Source organism: Protopterus annectens, chromosome 5.part0 (genome assembly GCF_019279795.1).
Source record: "Protopterus annectens isolate FY-2018-M chromosome 5.part0, PAN1.0, whole genome shotgun sequence".
Classification (NCBI taxonomy): Eukaryota; Metazoa; Chordata; order Ceratodontiformes; family Protopteridae; genus Protopterus; species Protopterus annectens.
In genome coordinates this window covers 530,737,707-530,761,895 of record NC_056735.1, presented here as the reverse complement: position 1 = coordinate 530,761,895, position 24,189 = coordinate 530,737,707, and positions in this window count along the sequence as shown.

Genomic DNA, 24,189 nt, shown 5'->3' with positions numbered 1-24,189 from the left:
CATGAAGTTATGGGAAAGAGAAGTGGAAGGTAGGTTAAGAAGGGAGGTCATGATTAGAGCAGCAGTATGGTATCATGCCGAGAAAGAACACTACAGATGCAATGTTTACTCTGAGAATGTTGACAGAGAAGTATAGAGAAGATCAGAAGGTGTTGCACTGTGTCTTTGTGGACTTAGAGAAAGCATATGACAGGGAGATTAGAGAGGAGTTGTGGTATTATATGAGGAAGTCGGGAGTGGAAGAGAAGTATGTAAGAGTGGTACAGGATATGTACAAAGGTAGTGTGACAGCGGTGAGGTCTGTGGTAGTAGTGACAGACACTTTTAAGGTGGATGTGGTATTACATCAAGAATCAGCTCTGAGCCCTATCTTATTTGCAGTGGTGATGGACAGGTTGACAGACGACATCAGACAGAAGTCCCCATGGACTATGATGTTTGCAAATGACATTGTGATTTGTAGTGAGAGTAGGGAACAGGTTGAGGAGACCTTGGAGAGGTGGAGGTTTGCTCTAGAGAGGAGAGGAATGAAGGTCAGCATGACTAAGACAGAATATATCTGTGTGAATGAGAGGGAGGATAAGGGAATGTTGAGGATGCAGGGAGTAGAGTTGGCGAAGGGGGATGAGTCTAAATACTTGGGATCAACAGCTCAGAGTAATGGTGAGTGTGGAAGAGAGGTGAAGACAAGAGTGTAGCCAGGGTGGAGTGGGTGGAGAAGAGTGTCAGGAATGATTTGTGACAGACGGGTAGCAGTAAGAGTGAAAGGGAAGGTCTACAAGTGGGTAGTGAAACCAGCTATGTTATATGGGTCGGAGACTGTGGCTTTGACAAAGAGGCAGGAGTCAGAGCTGGTGGTGGCAGAGTTAAAGATGTTAAGATTTGCACTGGGTGTGACGAGGATGGACAGGATTAGGAATCAGCATATTAGAGAGTCAGCTCAGGTTGGACAGTGTGGAGACAAAGCCAAAGAGGTGAGATTGAGTTAGTTTGGACATGTGCTAAGAATGGATGTTGGGTATATTGGGAAAAGGATGCTAAGGATGGAACTGCCAGAGAAAAAGAGGAAGGCCTAAGATAAGGATGTGGTAAGAGAGGACATGCAGGTGGTTGGTGTGACAGAGCAAGATGCAGAGAAAAGGAAGAAATGGGGACAGCCAAAAAAGAAGATAATTTTTGCTAATATTCTGTAACTATGAGTGGATAAGGTGTTATAGGAGTGTTATAACAGAAAGGTTTTATTTTTGTAAGGGAAGAAAATATTTACTTCTTTTGCTATTTTTAGAAGTTATTCAACTTATTCTGGGGGTGAGGAATGAGAGTTTGCCACATATGGGTGTATGTAAGGTTTTCAACAATACTGACCACAACAGATGATGGATATATTAAAAGATTATGATTTTGGTAAAATATTTGTTACTTTTATAAAGACAGTGTCCAAAAAGTTGTGGAAATTGCTTTTAGTTAATGGAGATATTGGGGTTTACATTAACTTACAGAAAAATGCAAGGTCAGAATGTGTGCCAAGACTGTTTCTTGATGGAATTACAATGAGTGCTGTGGTGGGATGGATAAGGGAAAGAAATGTGACTTTACAGTGCAAAGTTGGAAGTTTAAAAGTATGGATTGCATTTATTTACACACTTGATTTAATATTGTTGGTTAAAACTCTACAGCCAGGAGGAGTGTTGGATGTGGTGAAAGATGAATTAGAAGGTCAGGGCTGGAAGTAAATCTGAAGAACTGTAAATGCTTTGAGAGGAATCGATGCATTAAGAATGCAGAATTTAATGTGAACCACACAGATACTTTAGGAGTCAATACTGGGAATTACTGAACAAGTTCACTCAGACTCTGACATAGACAGCTATATGGGAAAGGTTGGCTTGTTTTCCTTATATTTTTTGTTGTGTTTTTGTATATTGTGGTATATGTATCATTGTACTGTGTTTTCTATTACATAGTAAAAGTTTTACTTAGGAAGCAAAGCTGATCTTTTTATGAATCATAGGGATTAAAACATAGAGCCCATCTCCTAAAGTTAATCACATGTGAAATGAGGGAAGTGTAAGGAAATAGACCATTTATTTAAATGAGAAAATAAATAATTTTAAAGGTTTAAAGAATAAACTCACTCAGACTTTGCCACAGACTATTATGTAAATCAGAATTCATAGGTATTAAAAGACTTTCCTCACTCTCCCACTCTCTAATTGTTTTGTTCTTAAAAAACAGTTTCTCTCTTGCTGTTTGCCTTTTATTTAAATTTGACCACAAAGTCCCCCTTTCATTGGTTGTCATTCATAAGTACAGAAGTATCATTTTATGAAGTCATTCCCCTTAAGCTACTTAATCATCTCTCGCATTGTATTTCATACAACCAGAATACTGAGCGCATGCCCACAAGCTAATCCATGGTGTTCTTTTAAAGGTTTACTGTCACTGTTTAGGATGGCTTTCAGTCGAACTGGGATAGTCGAAAGGGTAATCTCCAGTTCACAGAAGGCCAAACTGAAAATGGTCAACACCACAACAGCAAATGCTATTGTGCATTCAATGTTGTGAGGTCGACGTACTGCTTGGAGATCATGGTACAGTGGGGATCGGGAAATGTACCCATTTCCTCACTGTAGTTCAATCTTGGAGTTTGTATATATAATTAGCAGGGGGTATAGGGGTGCATTGGGGCACATTAGTTGAAACTGACTGGAAGGAAAGGTACACTGGATTATGTCGACTTTGTAGTATATGGACGGGTTGACATTCCTGGTTTCGTAATTGTGCCTTTCTGATGTTGTCATTTTCAATATTTTACTTCAATAAAGTCATTACTCAACACAATCAGTTTCAGGATTTTGATAGTAAACCTCTTTTAAATGTATTTAGTTTAATCTTATCTGTACATAATGAGTAGTAGAAGATCAAACTATGAAGGCGGTCCCCCTGACTGCTAAAGCCTACATTACCCTTTCTTTCCCATCTTCCTATCCTTGTAGTGCTGCAATATTTAGAAGTGTTAAACACTTCTTACGTTTAAAATCTGCAACATCTGGGACAGGAATACCAATTACTGTAGAGCTTAAAATCAACCTGTCAAGAATCATTTTAGGATTAGTGATTCTGATCTGCTCCTGGTAAGAGAAGAAGCACAGGGGCATTATTTTTTTAGAATTCCTAGATACCACCAGTCACTGGAAAGTCTGATAACTGCTTTGCAGGAGACAGTCTTTGATTGGTGTTGCTGTTTTGCTCCATGAAAAAGAAGGAGCAGAGGGTCATTGATCCCTGACTGTCTCTGATTGGACAGTGTGAGTGGTGCTCCCATAACTGATCTGTTTGTTGTTCTGGTGGAATCAACTGCAGTTTTAATTAGAATTGTTTTGCAGCTGATTTTGTTCTTGTGCTGAGCTACTCAACATGCTAGCAAGGGCATCTACCAAGATAAATCTATAATAAGCCTATAGACCCCTGCGAAATCTGGGATAAGACTGCTGATCACCAACTAGTCTTTGACTCACTTCTCAGGAGCCAGCTTGGGATTAGTGTTGCAGTTTTGCTTCTACTGAGAGAAGAAACAAAGAGACATTGGTTCCTAGCTGTGTTAAGCTTTGGTACTAGTAACAGCCAGGAGTAACAATAGGATTTTTTTTAAAGATGTGATTTGTTCTAATATTGATATGAGAGTTTGGTCTGAGTCCCTTATACAATTCAACATTACAAAAAAACTTTCATAATAAAATTAATGTTCAGTTATCAGAACTCTGGCAAACTAAGGGGGTGGGTTGTTGGTACCAGTCTGTTAAAGATTTGAGACCTTAAGAAATCCAGCATCTTATTTCAGAACTTAACAAACTCTCAAGATTGGTTATTAATACATAATTTGAAAACATATACAAATGACTTATGCATAATTATTTTAAACTCACGGTATAAAGAGGAAACTAAGCTCTTTTTTCTATTATATGAAATTATAATAATAAAAAAACAAGACAACTTAATTTCTAAACTTTATAAAATACTGATTGAATGCAAAACTAATTTAAGTGCAAAATTCTGGAACCCTGTTAGTTTGGGTAATGCATTACAATTTAATTCTCATAATAAATCACAATTATTATATTCTATTAAACATACTTCATAGTCTAAAACATGGCATATTTTACATTAAAATTTCTGCATAAGGCTTTCTTAACTCCTAATAGAATTGCTAAAATGAATTAAAATGCCACTATTTCATGTTGGAGATATCCACAAAATTGTAATGCTGATTGGGTTTGTATATTTCATATATTTTATAAATGTTCTTTCTTGTCTTTATTTTAGTTTAAAATAGGAGAATTTCTTCAAGCATTTCTTTCTAATAACTTTTCTCTATCAAAGCTGTTGATATAATTTAATGTAATAGATAAAAGTAATATGAAGAATGTGGAGTATAATAATCTTTGGTCCATTATGGCTGTTGCTGGGAAGAGCATTACAAGGAAATGGAAACATATACGTCTCTATCATTTGAAGGTTTTCTCATGTTCCTAAAAGAAACATAAATCAAAGAGACCAAAGTAAATGAATTAAGAATTTATTCTAATACATTCTCCAACAATCTTTGGATTAAAGTAATTTCACTTATTGGTCTGTATTTGGGAAACAATGTTATTAATGACTAAATGAACAGAAGAAGCTAATAAAAATCTGGAATATTGCATTTAATATCTAACATCAGGTCTTTACATAATTCAGAGTGCTCATTTTGTTAAGAACCTCATATAATATTTATAGTATAAGTTTATTGTATTTGATTACCTGTTATCCTTTTGTTGAAAAATAAAAAAATAAAAACTTATTGGTTAAAAAAGGAGTAATAATAGGCAAATTCTATCTTTTCACTAAGTATCAATAGATTAGCTATCCTTTAAACTAATTTCAAAATATCACCCTTAATACCTCATCAATAAATCTTTAGGGTCTAATATAGCAGTCTTTCTTTCTCTCTCTCTCTCACCCTTGAAAACTACACAAGCTACAGTCCTCCACCCTCTGGCAAAATGGCTCTGCAGTCGGTTCTCGTCCCATCTGTGGCCATTCTGATTGCATTAGATGTTCTAAGTCAGAATACTAACTGCTTTATGCTTGCTGAATGTTCACTGCTATTGGTAGCACAACTTGCAAGAGACATAGATATTAAGTAAAGCAGAGGCAAACTTCTTGCATCAATCTACAATCACTAAGCCTTACATCTCCACAATACTACATCAATCATAGCACATCAAAAGGCTCATAATTTACACTAAGGCTGCAAGGAAATAAATTGCCAAAATGTCCTAGAGCATGATCAAAAATATCCCAGTTTTCAGCACACAAGGTAACACCATATCCTTCTTATCTCCCATATTTTGCAACTCCATACATCTCATACAAAAGTCATCAGGAAAGTAGGCTTAAACTGAAAAGACCCACTATGTCTGCTTCCATGCAAGGAAATGTCCCACTATGTCTGCTTCCACACAAGGAAGTGTTTTAGTAATAAGTGACTATAATTAGACATACTGACTCCACATTTAGCAGACTAGAAAAGAACAGGCTGAACTGTAAGCTGCTTGAATAGGACCTGTGATGTTACAAGGGCCCTAAGGACCCTCAAGCCAGACAAATATAACTATGATCTAGTGGTAGCCAATGTGGGAGGGAATGATCTCAAACAATCTACAGAAAGGGAAATGCAGAGAGACATAACTGGTCTCACTATATATGTCTTAAAGACAAGAAATATGGTATGTTGCCTTCATCAATAAAATGTCTAAATGCCAAGACAAGATAATTGGAATTAAGAACTGGCTATGTAATTGGTATCATTCAGTGGGGGTCATTCTGGGAGGAGATAGTAGATAAGGCTTTCTGTTTTGTTTGGTATGGCTTACACCTCTCATAACAGAGCTTCCACATAATGGCAAAAGTTTTTACTGCTCCCGTAATGCCTTTTTAGTCAGAGTCTCCCTACTGGACATTTCTACATTAAAAGACTCAAACTCGAATGTGGACAACATCATGCTTGCACTAAATAATGTTTGGAGTCTAATCAGAAAAATGCCAGAATGAGACACCCTCTTGAAACTCAAACACATTCATATTTGTGTAGTTACTGAAACATGATTTTAGCACAATGACAACACCCCATCTATACCAGGATTTAGCACCTTACATGCTTTCAGACTCTTTGGTAACTCTGGGGCACAATCTGTGTTTGTTAGAGATTCCATTACCTCACATCAAATTGCCCATCAGCTAACTTGGTGCTCCTGGAGATCCAAATCAGCTTTAACAAATCCAACTGTTACTTCATTGCTAGTTACAGAACTACAACATTGCTCATCAAAGATCATGCAAATTATCTTAATACCATTCTGGCACCAAAATATCAAACCAAATACTTTCTTGCAATAGGACTTCAATTACCCAAGCTTGTATTAGAACCTCTTAAAATAGTTATGCTCAGCACTTCCTGGACTTTGTGAATATGATGCTTTGGCATAAACTGTAAGACTACCCTTTAGATCAAAGTGCAAGACTGTGCATGCTATATCTTTAAGAAGCGTGTAAGGCTATACATGCATGCATAAATTACAAACACATGCAATTCCTAGTGCCATTTTGAAGGAGCAGCTAGAGAGAGAGCATGCATGATCACAGTTAGTTTGTATATAAGTTACTTAAGTTAAAGTCAGCAGGCCTCTATAGTGATGTGTTTGTATAAAATAATGCTGCTTAAACAGAACAGGTAATGAGAAATAGCACAAAATATTTACTGATATGAAACACAAAAAGGGGCATTACAAGGGCACATACCACATTATCAGGCAAGCAGAAAGCATGAAAAGTTTGTTAACTAAAAAAAATGTTTAAAATAAAAGTATTTGATGAAATAATTAACAGTAAAGCAAAAACAAGCATGGTTAAAGCAAAATGAGTGTGCCTAAGGCAAAGCTGGGCATGTCTAGAGTAAAACGATCACAAGAAAAGTACATTGGACGTGAAAGGGCTTAACTGAGAAAAACAAATATAATAAGGGCAAAAAAAGGCACATTAAGCAAAAGTAAAGCAAGGCGGCTGTATGTGTTTTGGCAAAGTGCTCTGTTTGGGTATAACTATGACTTTGTATTGTATCAAGAGCATAACTAAAGTTATTCAAAGTATCTCAAAGTGTGTAAAACTGCTTACAGTATGTGTTTATTACTGTGCATGTATTTTGAAGAGTTTATAGGTTCATAGGTTCATAGGTAGGTACTAGGCTATTGACCCTAGGGCCTATATAAGCCTAGCCAAATGGTACCCTGGCTTTTGCCACCCAAGAAAATTATTTTCCTGTGCCCCTGACAAGCAGAGCCACAGAAGTGATCCCCGGGGTGAATTTGCTATTGCCCATCCAATCATCAAGATTTTTCTTGAAGAGTGCTAATGAGGAGCTTTGTTTGATATAGATGGGCAGTTTGTTCCAGAGTATGAAATACAGTTAAAGTATAGCCATTTTGAAAAGTTTCTTGTGCTGGGTGTGTCTATTCTCAAAGTGCCGTCATTACAGAGTGATTCTTGTACTGTAAGCAGTTCCCTAATGAGGTACCATCAATTTGGGGACATTTCAGTGTGATATGTGCAGTTATTCGTAAAGTGCAATTGCTTCAAAAAGTTATTGAGTTTAAGGTGGAGATGTTCGATTTATTTGCATTGTGCAGTTACTTGACATGTTTCTTACATTAAGAGATGTTTTCTTGCAAAAGACAACATTACAAGAGTATTACAGGGCTCGTGAGTTATTCAGTCACATCATAAAGTTCTTGAATGTTTCTTAAAATAATGGTAAATGACTTTAGCAAATGATGATGATACATGACTTTAGCATTTTTGCCTTTCCAATGATATTACAAAAGTACGAGAACGTCGAGAAGTTTATTTCGTAAAGTCCAGTTATTCAAAGGTACTATGAGTTTGCTCATTCGCATAATTATGAAAAGCTCCAAAAAGTGTAAGTTCAGAGTACAAAGGCATTCGACAAATACTGGCATTAGTTTCTGCCATATGTGCATATGTGTATATTTGTGCTTATTTGCAAAACCCTTCGCTGGTATGTGTTAATATGGCATTTGATGATATTTTTATACAAGCAGCTTATGTGGATAGAGATGCATGCACCAGGGCATTCATTTTGCAAAACCTAGCTGGGTCAGAGGCCATAGAAAGAGAGCATCCATTTGTGTATGCACCAGCAGTATATGAAGGGAAGGTACAGACCGTCATATTGTTGTACAAGCTGAATCAAGGGAAGACCCCGAGTGTTTGAAGCACAAGTTCAGAGAAATGTGTAACCCCCAGGCAAATGTTACATTAGAGAGGCATTTGTTTTACACAAGAAATCAGAAACTAGGGGAAACATTTGCAGCTTAAATAACTGACTTGAGAAACAGAGCTAAAATGTGTCGTTTTGGTGATTTAAAAAATGAGCTGATAAAGGACAGTGCTGCTGTGAGAAAGATTTTACTTCATGAAAGTGATTTAACGTTGAGCAAAGACACAGAGATTTGTCAAATCCATGAGGTGACAGAAGAACACACAAGTATGCTTGCGAGTGACAAGAGCATGATTTCAGTTGGCTCCAGAGCAAATGTAGATAGCATGCAACACATGGCAAACAAGAGTAGGCCTAAGCACGTGGCAGCTACAGGGTTTCCAAAGAAGGCACGTGGCTTTCTAGAAAGTTTCAGGAAAGGTGCTAGCTCCAGCACCAGCTCAGTGCAGTACAAGCATGAATCAGCAAAACCCAAATCTAGCTTTATTTTTAACTGTTGCAATTGTGGTGTGAATCATGAGTCTAAAAGAGAGAAGTGCTTAACGTTTGGTCAGCAATGTCACAAGTGTAAAAAATTGAACCATTTTCAAAAGTTTTGCAAATCAAGTAAGCCTCACAGAGTTGTAAAGAAAGGTCACACAAAAAAGCAAGTTGATCAAGTAGAGCCGAAGCAGTCAGCTTTCTATATAGATGATTTATCAGTGCTTGGTGAAAGAGCTGTTTCAGTGAACTTATTAATAAGAAGTCAAGTATTTTGTACTGTCTGGATTAATGGAAAATCCACAGAGCTCAAAGTAAACACTGGTTCAAAGTGTAATGTTATATCAGCAGACATATTTGCTAGAGTGAGCACTAACAAGCAACTCAATGTAACCAGTAGTGTGAGACTTGTTGCTTATGAAGGTGAAGAAATTCAAACTGAAGATTCAGTGATGCTTTCATGCTTTTTGGTGGATAACTTTTACAACTTGTTAATCTATGTAGTCTGAAGACCAGTGAAAACTTTATTGGGTCTCAAAGATAGTTTAAGAATGAATCTGCTTTCTTTTGCTAAAGAAGTTCATCCCATAAGTGTATTTTCAAGTTCTAATTTCTCCCAAGCCATTTGGAATAAATTCTGCAAGTGAAGTTTTTCAGTCTGCAATGGAGCAATTTTTTTTGGGTTATCCTTGTGCCATAATAGTAGATGATTTATTGGTTGGAGGCAATGGTGAAGCAGAGCATCATAGAAACCTCAAGAAAGTTCTAGACAGAGCATGTGAAGTAAACTTGAAGCTCAATCCACTGAAATGAAAATTCAGACTTCCAGAAGTTATGTACGTAGGACATTGTTTACAACTACAGGCTTGAGACCAGACCCAATCAAGCAAGCCACTATTCTTGAAACATCAGCACCAGATAATGTACAAGCTTCACAGCATTTCCTTGGCATGGTCAACTATTTAGGCAAATTTATACTAGACTTCAGTGAGTTGACAGCACCTTTAGAGACTTCATATGCAAAAATGTTGCATAGTCATGGTTGGAACAGCACCAGAAGTCATTTGTGAGCCTCAAGCAAAAAATTGCCACCGCACCTACGTTAAGATGCTATGATGTGAATAAACCAGTTACTCTTTCTAGTGATGCTTCAAAATTTGGTTTAGACACAGTTATACTTCAAGAGGGAGGATCGGTAGCATATGCATCTAGAACACTAGCCCAAACTGAGATGCAGTATGCTTAAATTGAGAAGGAGCTTTTGGCATGTTCCAAGTTTCATGATTATATTTATGGTCGAGCTATTCAAATTGAAACTGACCAACACCCTCTAGTTACTATTCTAAAGAAGCCTATCCATTCTGCTCCAGCATGATTACAAAGAATGATGCTCATATTTCCAAAGTACTATTTCAAAATGGTCTACACAAAAGGCAAATTGCTTTATCTGGCTGATACCTTATCCAGATCACCCATAAACAAGATGAAACAGCTTGATGTACAACATTTTGACTTTGATGTGATGTCAGTGCATAATTTTTCCACCAATAGACTTGATGAGTTAAGAGATCACACTCAGACTGACCCAATTTTACAAAACTCAATCACTATATTAATGTCGGATGGCCATCAAAGCAATTGATTGTACAACCTGAAGTGCAAACGTATTTTCCTTACTGAGATGAATTGTTGATAGAAGATGGCATTATTTTCAAATGACCTAAAATTGTTGTTCCTGCTTCTTTACAACAGCAATATATCCACCTTTTGCATCATGGTCACCCAGGGCCCACATCCACTAAAAGAAGAGCAAGAGAATTAGTATTTTGGCCTTCATTACCGAAAGACATTGATAGAGTTCTTTCTTTTTGTTCAGTATGCAATAGTACTAGATCATATTTGCAAAGAAAACCGCTTCAGCTAAGTCCAGTTCCTCAACTACCTTGGTCTACTGTACCTACTGATATCTTTGAGTGGAACAATCAACCCTACTTCGTTTTGGTAGACTCTTATTTGAATTGGTTTGAGATTGATCTATTACCTAACCTAACATCAACTGCTGTTATTACTAAGTTGAAACGTCATTTCTCAGTTCATGGTAGTCCACATAAACTTTTTTCTGACAATGGTACTCAATTCACTAGCCAGTTGTTTCAGAAATTTGCAAAAGAATGGGACTTTGTACATGTTACTAGTAGTCCTTAATATCCTCAGCCCAATGGTCTAGCTGAACGTGCAGTGCAGAGTGCAAAGCAATTACTTGAAAGGTCAAAGCATGGCAATACCAATGTATAATTGAATTTGCTTAATCTCAGAAACATACCCCATGATGATATTCTTGTCTCACCTGCTCAAAGACTACTTTCCAGGCAAACTAGGGCTACGCTACCTATTTCTTCAAGTTTGTTGCAGCAGACACCTAAGAACAATAAAACCATCAAGGCTCAATTGTTTAAGAAGTGTAATATCCAGAAATCTAGTTACTACAGATCAAGCAGATCACTTTGTCCATTGAGGGAAGGAGAAATGGTATGAATTCAGACAACAAAAGGTTTTGATTGAATAGTACAGATTACAGGCACCTGTGCCAAGCCAAGATCCTGCTTGGTAGACTCTGAGGGTGTGGAGTATAGGAGGAATCACAGACATCTTCTTCCTGTACCAGAATTGTCATCATCATTGCAATCACAACATTGTTTCTGTGATGCAGACTCTAAATTAAAGAGTGAATCAGACACTATTTCCAGACCAGAATGTGTTCAAAATTCTGAATCCATTCCAGAAAGATTCGAACATTCCACAGGTCAATCATTTTGCAGAAACTGTTCCAGTTGCTAAACATAATTTCCAGTTTTATGTCACATGATATGGATGAGTATCTAAGCCTAGTGTGAAATATGCAGCAACATGGACTTGACTATACATACATGTGTATTTAGTACTGTATAATGCAATGCATGGCTACAGATTATCTGCATGATTTCTGCATGCTAAATAGTCTCATAACAATTGTATGATCTATTTCTCTAAGAGAGAGGATGTAGATCAGAGCACAAGTGTGTGTGTGCTATATCTTTAAGAAGCGTGCTAGGCTGTATGTGCACGTATAAATTACAGACACGTGCAATCCCTAGTATCATTTTGAAGGAACTGCCAGAGAGAGAGCATGCACGATCACAGTTGTTAGTTTGTATATAAGTTACTTAAGTTAAAGTTAGTAAGCCTCTATAGTCATGTGTTTGTATAAAATAAAGCTACTTAAACAGAACCTATGAAGGCTCTTCTATTGTGTCCTGGATAGGAAAGTGACATACCTATTAGTGGTTTTAACATCCTTGACCTGCTCCTAATCAGCCTAGCTCTTGTTTGTACACAAGCCCGCATTGTCTAATCCTTGGCTAAATCTGATCAAAAATTGGTCATCTTCTCTGTCAAGCCTAGTTGTACTGCCCCATCAACAAATGAGACCATCTTTAGGAACTTCTCTCAGGTAAATCTACTTCAGCTTATTCCCAACAATTCCATGCAAATCAATCCAAACAAGAGGGCTGCTATATTCATTTCCAACTTTTATACAGTTGAATAGAAAAGTCAGTACCCATCTGCCCTAAATTCAAGAATAAACTTCTATGGTAGAACTCCTTTATAATTAAATTGTATAACAAAAGAAGAAAAATAATGAAAAGTTGCAAAAAAACTCGAGTTCCCTTCACTTACCTCATGACAATACTGAAACATTTTGGTAAGAAAATTAAGAGCACTATTAGAAAACAGAATATGAACTTAAGGTTGCCACAGATGCAAGAACAAATTACAAATCTTCAGCTATGTTAGAAAATTAAGGAATAGTATGCAACAATGCTCTGAATTCATCCCTAACAATATCACACAATCTAATCCCAAGGATATAGCCAACACAGCAGAAAAATTTAGTGGCAACTTTACCCCCACATACACTCACATTGTTACCCCCATGAGCTCTAAGACTTTAATTTCCCCTGGAATCCCCTCAGAACAAGTCTTAGAATCCCTTTGACAGGCTAAAAATAATTCTTCTGTAAGGCAGCCAGGGAACATATCAGGCTGCACTTTTATCATTGCCAAGTATGCACTATCCAAGCCTCTGCTTAAATTGTTCAGCCTCAGCCTGTCTACAGGGTTTGTTTCTGATGTGTGGAAAATGGCCAAGGCCAGCCTCTCTACAGATGCAGGTTATTACATACCCATCTGTCTCAGCAACCTTATATTAAAAGCAATGGACCCTATCATAGTAGAACTCATGTATGCAGACAGAGGCAATATAACTGTGAAGGGTAGGGCCTGCCTCCTGAACACAGTAAGCTTCTTTGAAAAGGTCGCTGAGGCTGTGAACAGTGGTCACTCTGTGCACACTGCTTAGCTTAACCCGTCTAAGGCTTTTGACCAGTGGACAGAGTCACCAACAGTCTCTCAAGTATTTGGCCAACTAGCTACCACTGCTTACACTCCCGAGACATGAACACTCCTGTTCTATTGCCTCCAACTCTGACGGTTGTACAGCAGTACAACAGCACAGAATTATATCTGGCCTTCTTGTACATATGACAGCGTTAGTTTGGAGCAATATAGGTGATTGGTAGACTGTTGCCCACCTTATGATGTTAAGCAACAAAAATCATCAACTGTACTGGTAAATCTATCTCTCCAAGATCCCTGTGTGCACCAAATGTGAGTCACAGAATGAACAAGTACATAAACCATATCAGAGATGTGAGGAGATTGTTTTGCTTTTGTATGATTACCACTGTCTACTGCTTCAGCACTGGCTGCTTTTTTATGTATTTATTTATTTCAAATTGGCTGTTATGGCTGTTTTTAGAGTGTCATTATCTGTATCTGTCTGGGTCTGGATTGTAGACATGAGTCATACATTAAAAGGTTGGTTATTTTCTTGTGAGTGTTATATTTTTATTTTATTTTTAGTATGCTTCTCCATTTAGGGTCAGTTATGTTAATTTTGTGCCACTTGGTTTACCTGACTTGTACTATATTCACACATGATTAGGAAATGTGGTGGTTTACTTTTGTTTACATAGTCACGTGGTATTTTTGTGTCACTGACATACAGAATGTATCTCTGTTCAATGGGTCTGAAGTACAAGAGTGACATTTTTTTTGGCTTTTTTGTTGTGACCCATCCATGTGGAGCTCTAAAGTTGCATTTGTTTACATCAGGTTTACTTATGCTGGGAAGCTAGCCTGGCATGACTTTTTTGGCTCATTACTATGCATGAATTTGTCAGTCATGATTTATGATCCTTTGTTTTCATTAAGTACATATTTAGTTTTCCACAAGTAAACCCATTATTAAAAAGTTGATTTGATGAAGTCCAATTAGTGGATGAAAGCACTTATCATAAATAAAAGCTAAGTTATTCCAGTGAATAAGTCTGCTCAAATGTATTACTTCAGTACTTTTGCAGAAGAAGAAGAATTAATATCTGAAGTTTTAGACTATTTATTATAATTATAATTTTAAGAGTTTTTTTATCTTTCATTTTTCTCAGTTAGCAACAAACTGAAGGGAGTCTATTATTTCCATGATGGTGACAGCTATTTCCTCACATCTCTACCTTATAATGTTGCTGGCACTCTCTACTTCTATAAAGGGAAGTTATGCCTAATGTATAGTTTATAAGGTATATGCTCTGCACATTTTTTTGCCCATCTTCACTGAACATTAGTTCTTATTCCAACCACCCAAGCAGCCCATTCATTCCCATAAGACAAGGGGTGAGATCAGAGATGGGCTGATTTGGGGTAGGATCTCCATACTACAGGCTATAGGAATCATAGTAATCATAGAAAATACAAGGAAACTGAGTCTTTCAACCATTTATACCTTGCCAATATCCAAGTATTGACTGCACTTCCTTTCAAGGAAGGTTAGGCCAGTCAACCCAGAGATGAATTTGTGAACACTCATCCAATCACCCAGTTCCTGTTTGAAAGAAGGCTTGCACTGGAGTCTATTCTAGAGGTGAGGAAAGTGCTGCATAATGAACCTATGTCTCTTCACTGTGTTTTATTTATTTGCTGATAAAAATTAGATGCTTGGTTCACATATTTGTGAGACTATTTGGTCTGTAGAGATAGAAGAAATCCAGGACCAATGGATCTCTAATGCCATGGAAGGCAAGACTCAGATCTCTTCTCAGAACTCTATATGATATCGAATAGAGGAATAAAGAAACAGTACTTTCATTATGTTTCTGTCTCTTAAGTTTTTTAAGCCAGTGACCTTGGCCAGTTATGAATCTCTGGGGTCTTTCTAGTTGTTTGATATGGCTATTGAGGTACATTCCAAAAGGAGCATTGTATCAGATAACTTCTCTAATCAGTGCTGAATATAAAGGCACAATGACCTTTTATAATCCAAATGATATTCCTTTGATAAGTGGCTGTGAAAATAGAAGAACATTCTGACTACTGTTGTTACATGATGATCAAAGGAGAGAGAATTATCAACCAAAGTTCTAAGGACTTTAACAACACTTTCATTTTGGAGTTCGAAGTTGCCTGTATTGTATGCTGGGGGAAGGTGCTCTTACCAAAATTGACAATATTGCACTTTTTAGTACACCAGGAATTTACATAAGTAAGTTCTTGCTAAAGAGCTTTGGTGTCAGAGGGGAACTTGACAATGACTTCCCCTTTACAGTCATCTGCAAACATGGTAAGCAAGAGGTCATTGTTCATGGTCTGGAGATCAGAAAAGTAAGTGAGAAACAAAAGATGTCTTAATACTGAGCCCTGTGGGACACCAGTTTCATATTTCCTGATGTGGTACCTGCTACCCACACAATGTAAGTTCTATCTTTTATCTAGTTTATGGGGTATTTATGTGTACAATCCTAAACTCCTAACATGCTGGCATCTGCTTTGTGCATGATGGTGTGCAAAGGGACACTATGAAGTCAAAATGGCCATTAGAGACTGACATGCCTATATGAGACACCACCATCAAAGAATTTGGAACAGGAGAATATGAGGCCATGCTCAACCTATGCAGTAAAGTATCACCTATCTGAGGTACTACTGTCCATGGCAGCCCAGTGTGAGTTTAACCATGCTACCAGTATTGCTGACAGCAGAATAAGAAAATCATACTTCCCCAAAACACACTCTCTCCCCTTAAAGAGGTGAGTGAACAGTGCCTCTTCCTTCCTCTCCCTAGTTCATCAGCTCCTCCAGTACCAGTGCTGCTAAATGAACCCTGGTCACTTGGGTAATAATTGGGGCTTTATCCCAATATACCATATAGCCAACTTATAGACAAGACAGTAGTAGTACATAATGCATCATATTACTTAGTGCACATTATACTCAGTCACATCAGAGACACAAATATCATGCATGGTACGACTACATTGTCATAACTTACTCTGTACAGTCAGTTGTTGTCAAAATGTAACTGTGTCAGTCGATATGCATAATTCAGTATGTGATCTGTTCATGTAGAAGACAAACTGGCTTCTTTTTGCATGCAAGTTCTACTACAAATATTATGGGTGCTACGTCATCAGTATCTGCTTTCCATGTGTACTGTTTAATACTCACAGAGTACTATTATATGTAATGAAGAATTAGATTTAACAGTAAAATAACAATAAACAAAGCAGGCATGGCTGAAAAAGCAGAACTTCATTTCTTAATCAGCATGCCTCTAGTGCCTTGACCAAAGGTCTTCTAGGGGTGCATCACAGAGCTACAGTAATTCACTGACTTTTGTCAGACTTGGGCCCTTTTGCTTACATAGTATGCAAACTGCATTATATTTGTAGATTAATTTGCCGAGAAGCCCTTTCTAACACCAAACCACACATTCAGAAGCAGTGGTAATGGAAGCAGTTGAGCAATGAGAAACACATTTCTGGAAGAAGAGAAGACAAGCAGCTTTTAAACAGTAAATAGAACCAAGATGGTGCACAATATTCTGCAGTACTTTAGTGGAATATATTTATCCAGTACATTAAACATTTGAGTGCTTGCTGTGGAACAAAGCATGAAGGCTTCTGCTGCTACTCCTGTTATCTTTACATTTTTTCTCACATGCTCTTTACTTTGATAGTGATGCATAACTTGTTGCTCGCCATCTGTGCGTTATAACTATGAATTGCGACCTAGTTTCAGTGGCAACCATTTGTACCTCATTAAGCACATGTTCAGGCTGCCTGCCTTCATTTGCATGTCATTAGATTATCATTTCCATATACCTTTTCTCATGCCATTTTCCTTACTTCTCTGTTGTGCTAGCTAGTACTATGAAATCCAAAGTGCTTGTGTTTGGCCACTTCCCACACAATGGCATGCTGTGTATTACCCAGCATGTCTATTAGCCTTAACCAACATGATACCAATGTATTCTTTATGAAACATGTATCCATACCGTTACTTATGTTGTTTTTTTATTTAGTCTTTATTCCCTGACAATTTCACATTTCTTTTCTTATATAGTGTAGGGTGTGCCTTTTAATATCCTTGCCGTTTTGTTGCAATTCACTCTTGCCTTATTTTCCATAGTTCATTTTTTAAATGATTCAGCATAATATTGTTGTGCATGCATTCCAAACACTATATCATCTTATGGACCTTGCCGCTGCTTTCATGCCTTGTTATTCCTGCCATAAGAGAATGATAGAAATGACCATCACACATAAGTTTCTGGATGTAATATTTGAACAAACAGTGCATTACTATTCATTGCACTCCATACTCCAGCCACAGCAATTTCCCACATGTCTTTGACATGCTACTGTTTTCAAGCCTATATGAATGTTTTATTTTTTTCCTCTACATATATTTAATGACATACTCTAGGATATTAATGTGTAGGTGCCTTAATTTGCCAGCTGATATGTGCTTTGAACACTATGTTGTATAAAGCTATGCATCAGACACTGTTATGCATTGGTATATACAAAACAACTTTCACTATTATGCCTGTACTTTCAGAAAGTAAAATGTGGAGGTATGTAAGATTTGCTTCTGACACATGATGCACTGTATTAAAACATAATGTGGTTAGGAAATAAATCAAAACATAATACGGTTAAAAACTGAATCCCCTTTATTACAGTGTGATTTGTAATTTCTGCACATAAACGTCTGACATACATAGCTGTAACCTTTGGCCCTGACTTTTCTACTTCTAAGGTAATGAAAGACGGGAAATTATAAATCAGTTGTTTTCATCAGTATAGCCAGCTCTAATGACCTAATTTGCAATGAAGGTTGAATTTTAAGTTATTGAGCCTGTTATAAAAACTACTGGAGTAATTAAGTCCAGCAGAAAATTATTTCTCAGTAACATTTACTTAATTGCACAGTGGTACTGTTATTTTGAAGATATGAAACAGAAACTATGTGCCTGGAAGTGCTGTCAAAACATGAAACACTGAGGTTTAAGGATGAAGGAAAACCATCTATTAAATTGCATTATGATGCTGGCCTATTTGTTCACCAATAGCTGTAGAAAGATTCTCGACAAAAAGCAGTAATACCAGTGGTCATTCTAAGCTGTTTTGCGAATTCTTTCTGTACTTTCTTTGAGCATTTTTATTCACAGATGAATACCAATGTGTGTAGACTGACATTTGTATATGTACAGAGCTATACTCAGGTTTTAAATGAATGGACATTACTCAAGTAAAAATCATATTCTGCGCCAGTGAAAGGACCTGTTCCCATTTAAAAAGGCAGATATTTTATAGGATATAAATGTGTTATTTACATTTGCACAAACTTAACAGCCAGACAGGTCCAGTATTTCTGAGAAGAAGGATATTGCTGATGGGTGTTAGTCTGTTGTTTGCTGAATAGGGGTGGTGTTCGGAAAACTAGAACAAAAGCTAAGTGCAGAGTGTACTTAATCATAAAATGTTTAAATAAGGAATAATACATAATAACTACATGGACAAAATAATACATATTAAGTCCTTTGCAAACTTATGAGGAGGAAATAATCATAAGAATCAGCACAGCAGACATAAAACAGAAATAATATTAAAACTTATAAATAACACCTTCATTAAAGGTACAAAAACAATATGCAGTTATGCCATAGTACCAGAAAATGTGAGGCAAGGTTTCCTGCAAATAAATAAATCAAAAACAAAAAAACGTGTTTTACTTACCATAAGAGACGTTGGATAATAATTGAATATGTTAATATGAAATTACAGCAGTTGTCCCAACTTGTAATACATATCATCAAATATGCACAGTCACTCTCAATGTGAATTTAGTGTTACATACACAATACATGTGCAATGTTTATACATCTACATATGCGTGCATACAACAACCATGTGTTTACGCATACTGAAAACAAGACAAATATTACAAATGTCTCATTGTATAGTTAGTATTAACAGGGCTATGATATCTACATAAAGCCCTCTAAAAACAAGATCTATACCAGGAAGGCAAACTACAGTAAGAAATCACTCAACCATCACCACAAAGTCTTAGGAGAGCACTTGGCTGCCATCTTGGAAATTAATTTATTGAGGGAAAACAAACAAATTAATAAACACCCCCCAAAACAAAAAAACAAAGCAGTAAATCACTAAAACACAATAACAGCAAACAGCAGAAATACAAATATAAATTTAAATACATTAATAAGTATGCACAGAAGTAAACAAAAATGTAAATTCTGATTGCAGAACAATTAAGTTTTACAGTAATAAAAGCACTACAAAAATTCAAATGTGGGTAGATTACGTAATCATGGACAGTAATACGCATTCAAAAGCAGATTCACAAACAGTCTCAAAAACATGAAGTGAAATATGGCACCAACATCAAGAAATGAATTAAGTAAAGCATTAACACCTGTTTCAGTTCTTGAAGAATATTTATGAGATTTCACATGGCACATTTTTTTACTTATTCTTTCTTCCTGCTTAAATATAATGTATTGTTTTTCTTCTTCCAACTTCCAAATATATTTTTCTTCTTAGCACCCTTCCTACTACTCATATCTCTTCTTCTCTGTTCTTTTTTATCTCTTCTATTTCACACTGTGAATACCTTCTCCTGTTTATCATTCCTCTCCCCTGCTTATCCTCTTTTTCACAAAGCTATATTTTAACACACTGGTATTACTAAAGTTGTAATTGCATTGATTGTGTATTAAAATGATGATATTGTTATTCTTGGTAGATATCATTATTTTGCTCAGATTTTGTGTAATTTTTCACTGTTTCACTATCAGGGTCCTCTCTGAAAACAGCATTGTCCAGCTAACAAAATGTAAATAAATAAATACACACATACATGAATACAAACATAAATGATTAATAATTTTGAAACAACCAACTATACATGTTTAAAGACATTAAATCATTTTCTAAAACTTAAAATATGTTCCATATATATGTGAATATATGACAGTTAGTCATATGCAAACTTTACAAGATCGACAAAAAGTGGTCGATCAGGAAAAATATAAAAAAAAAATTGTACCAACTCCGAGATCACTTTACAGCAGGGAAAGAGCAAATCCCCCCATCCTTGCTGTTCATGATGTTGCACTGAAAAAAGCTAGAATTTTCTGATCAGCTGTGCTGTGTTTTTTTTCTGTGTGATGAACACACAATTTGATCACTTGAGTGGTACGTGTGTGTGTGTGTGTGTGTGTGTGTGTGTGTGTGTGTGTGTGTGTGTGTGTGTGTGTGTGTGTGTGTGAGTATGTGAGCAAACTATGCTCGGATGAACTAGAAATTTACCACAAACAGTCCAACATAAAAATTACTCAAAAAAATACATATATTCCAGTATATCCACTTATGATTCAAATATTCAAATGAGCAGACATGTAACATCCACATTACCATTTTTAATTCCAAGTGATATCAGGTTAAAAGTAACCAGCCAAACAAAGCAGACCAGTTTTGCCCTCTGGCGTCATCATTGCTATACAGAAACACACCTCTGTTTAGGTTTAAATCATTTTGAACTAAAGCAACAGCTCCTTCGATTAACCAGGCTACTCAAATGCAAATAACTGACTGTTTAACCTTATTAAAGCAATTTGGTAAAGAGTCATTCATGAATAAATTCATCACATATGTAATAAACTAATAAAACTACATATGTATACAGACACAACTTATCCCATGCATCAAATGCATACAAATTTGAATATGCTTTGTTCCAAAAATAGCATATACATATGTATACATAAATAATCTATATTAAATCGTGATACATCCCCTACCAGTACTCATTCAAACCTGGTTTGTACATAGCAACATGACTGATAATCCATAAGCTCTCATTCCAATCCAATATCTGGGCATAACCCTTACCTTTAATAGAATCTAATCCAACGAAAATAAAATGTGCAAAAGCATGTTTGAGTTTATGCTTATATAGTGCACCTTTAGGCACTTACAACTGATGTCACTTAATAGGTTCATAGGTTCATACTAGGCTATCTGCCCTAGGGCATTTATAAGCCCAGCCAGAGTGTGTTTGGCTTTCGCCACCCATTTTAAATTAATTTTGCTATGCCCTTTTTCGAGGTTAGTATACTGTGCCTCTGTCTAACAGTGACACAGAAGTGATACCCGGGGTAAACCTACGATCCCCCATCCATTCATCAAGATTCCTCTTGAAGAGAGTCAATGAGGGACTCTGCCTAACCTGGACTGGGATTTTATTCCAGAGTGAAGGAAGCCGCTGGGTTACGAATCTGTCCCTCCAGCATGTCCTATTTATTTCAGTGCTGAGGTTCAAGTAGCTCGATGGGATTTGGATTTTCTGAGGTGCAGCATGTCCATTAATTCCGGGTTGGACATGGCTTTATACGTCAGGCACAGATTGCCTCTGAGCAGGCGGAATGCCACTGAGTAGAGCTGGAGTTTCTTTAACCGGGCAGCATATGGCATCTGTTTGAGCCCTTTGATCCTCTTGGTGAGGTACTTTTGGGGTCTTTCCAGTTGCTGCAGGTGTCTGGTAAGGTACATCCCAAAAGGGGCATTGTACTCAATTATGGGCCTGATGAGGGATGAGTAAAGAGGCACAATGACCTCCCCTGATCTAGATGTGAATCCCTTCATGATTAGGTGGGCTACATAAAAAGTCTTTCTAACCACTTTGGCCACGTGGTTGTCAAATGAGAGATTGCTATCAACTTGGGTCCCCAGGTCCCTAATTACTTCTTCTGTACTTAATGGATTACCACCTATGTGGTAATTTGTGGGCACTTTGTTTTTGCCAATGGGGATGACTATACACTTTTTGGTGTTTAGCTTGAGGCCATGGCTCTGGCACCAGTTGTCTGTTTCTATGAGGCCCTTTTGGAGGATGCTTGTGTCGGCTGGAGAGTCGATTATAGCGCCCAGTTTGCAGTCATCTGCAAACTTGGTCAGCCACAGTCCTTCCGTGTTGGCCTGTACCTCCAAGAAATATATACCGAACAGGAGAAGTCCGAGGACTGAGCCTTGTGGGACACCACTTGTAACTGGTTTGGAGTCTGACATGGCTCCAGCAATTCTAACCATGTGGGTTCTGTCCTTGAGCCATTTTGCAACCCATCTAGTGACATAGGGGTTTATATTTAAGCTGGTGAGCTTATCTATAATGCCCGAGTGGGGTATTGTATCGAAGGCTTTTGCGAGGTCCAGGTAGGCTGTGTGGACCACCTTCCCCTCGTCAATGGCCTTGGTGACTGTTTCAAAGAAATCGACCAGGTTTAAGAGGTAGGATCTGCCCTTAACAAAGCCGAACTGGGTAGGATCCAGTGTCTGTAGGTCCCCAATATCTTTTTTTATGAGGTCCATGATGATCCTTTCCATAGCTTTGCAGACCAAGCTAGTCAGGCTTATGGGGCGATAGTTTCCAGGATCCATTGAGGCACCACCTTTGTGGAGAGGGACCACTGTTGCTGCACGCCACTCTTTGGGTACATAGCCTGTGGTAAGGCTGAGATTGAACAGTAGTTTTATGTTTGGGTTTAGCTCTTCTTGGAGTTCATGTAGGACGCAGCCTGGGACACTGTCTGGTCCCATTGATGCTATGTTTTTTGCTTTGGAGAGGGCGGCTCTTACCTGAGCATCTGAGATGTCAGGGGGGCAGCACTCTGCTAGGATAGATATTTGCCCTTTTGGTGGGGGGGGGGTTTGTGCTGAACCTATCAGCTAGGATGTTGGCAATGTCTGAGGGTTTGGTGTATTTTTTGTCATTTTGGACTAATTCTGAGCATATCTGGGAGTTCCCACCCAGGTTCCTAACATAACTAAAGAAAGCCTTGTGATTATCCTTAGTGTCCTGTGCAATTTTTCTCTCAAAGCTGGCCTTAGATGATTTTATGAGTGCCCATAGTTTTTTGCTAACACTGATCAGAGATGCCTTCCCTTTTTGGGATTTTGCTCTATCATGTAGTAGCTTCCTCCTTCTATTGTATAGTTTGTTTATGGCTGGGGTCCACCAGACAGGACGTCTGCCTTTGGAGGATTGGGTCTTGGTTTTATTTGGGATTGCATGATCCATGCATTCCTGAAGATGTTCATAGAATGCGTTTATAAAGGATTATGCGGTCTGGGCCGTATTTTCCACAGGCCCAGGGGCTTTGAAGGATTTCACCTCGGTTTTGAGGAGTTTGAAATTTGCTTTAGAGAAGTTTTTCACTGTGGTTTTCTGGGCAGGGGGTGGGGTCAGGATGTGAATATCCAGTGAGATTAGTTTATGGTCTGATCTTACCAGTGAGGGATATACTTCTGGTCTGGAGCATAGAGTCCCCATGTTGGTGATGATCAGGTCCAGTATGTTTTCCCCTCTTGAGGGAGTGGTAACAAGTTGTTCCATAGCATTTGAGTTTATAAATTCTAGGAACCTTTGAGCTAGGGTGTTGGAGCTAGAGTAATGCTCCCAGTCTATGTTTGGGTAGTTGAAGTCGCCCAATATAATGGTGTTTGGAGAGACCTTCATATTTTCCAGTGTTCTCAGGAAGGCCGAGTGGGGTTCCTGGGTTTGGGAGGGTGGTCTGTAGCAGGCTATAAACTGGAAGGCAGTTTTACCCACTGTTAGTTGCACATGGATAGTCTCTGATGCTTCGTGCTGTGCCACCAACCTGGAGGTGTGGGTATCTTTGACAAATATTGATATTCCCCCTCCTTTTCTGGTTCGGTCCAAGTTTTGGGGCCGAAAAGCATGGTATGAGGTATAACCTGGTAGTGCTGGGGTGCTCTCGGGAGCCTTGAACCAGGTTTCTGTTACTGCACAGATATCGATGTTCTCCATGCTAAGGAGAGTTTTGAGTGCATGCATCTTGAGGTTTAGACTTCTGGCGTTGAGTAGCATTACTCTTAGTTTATTATCCCTTG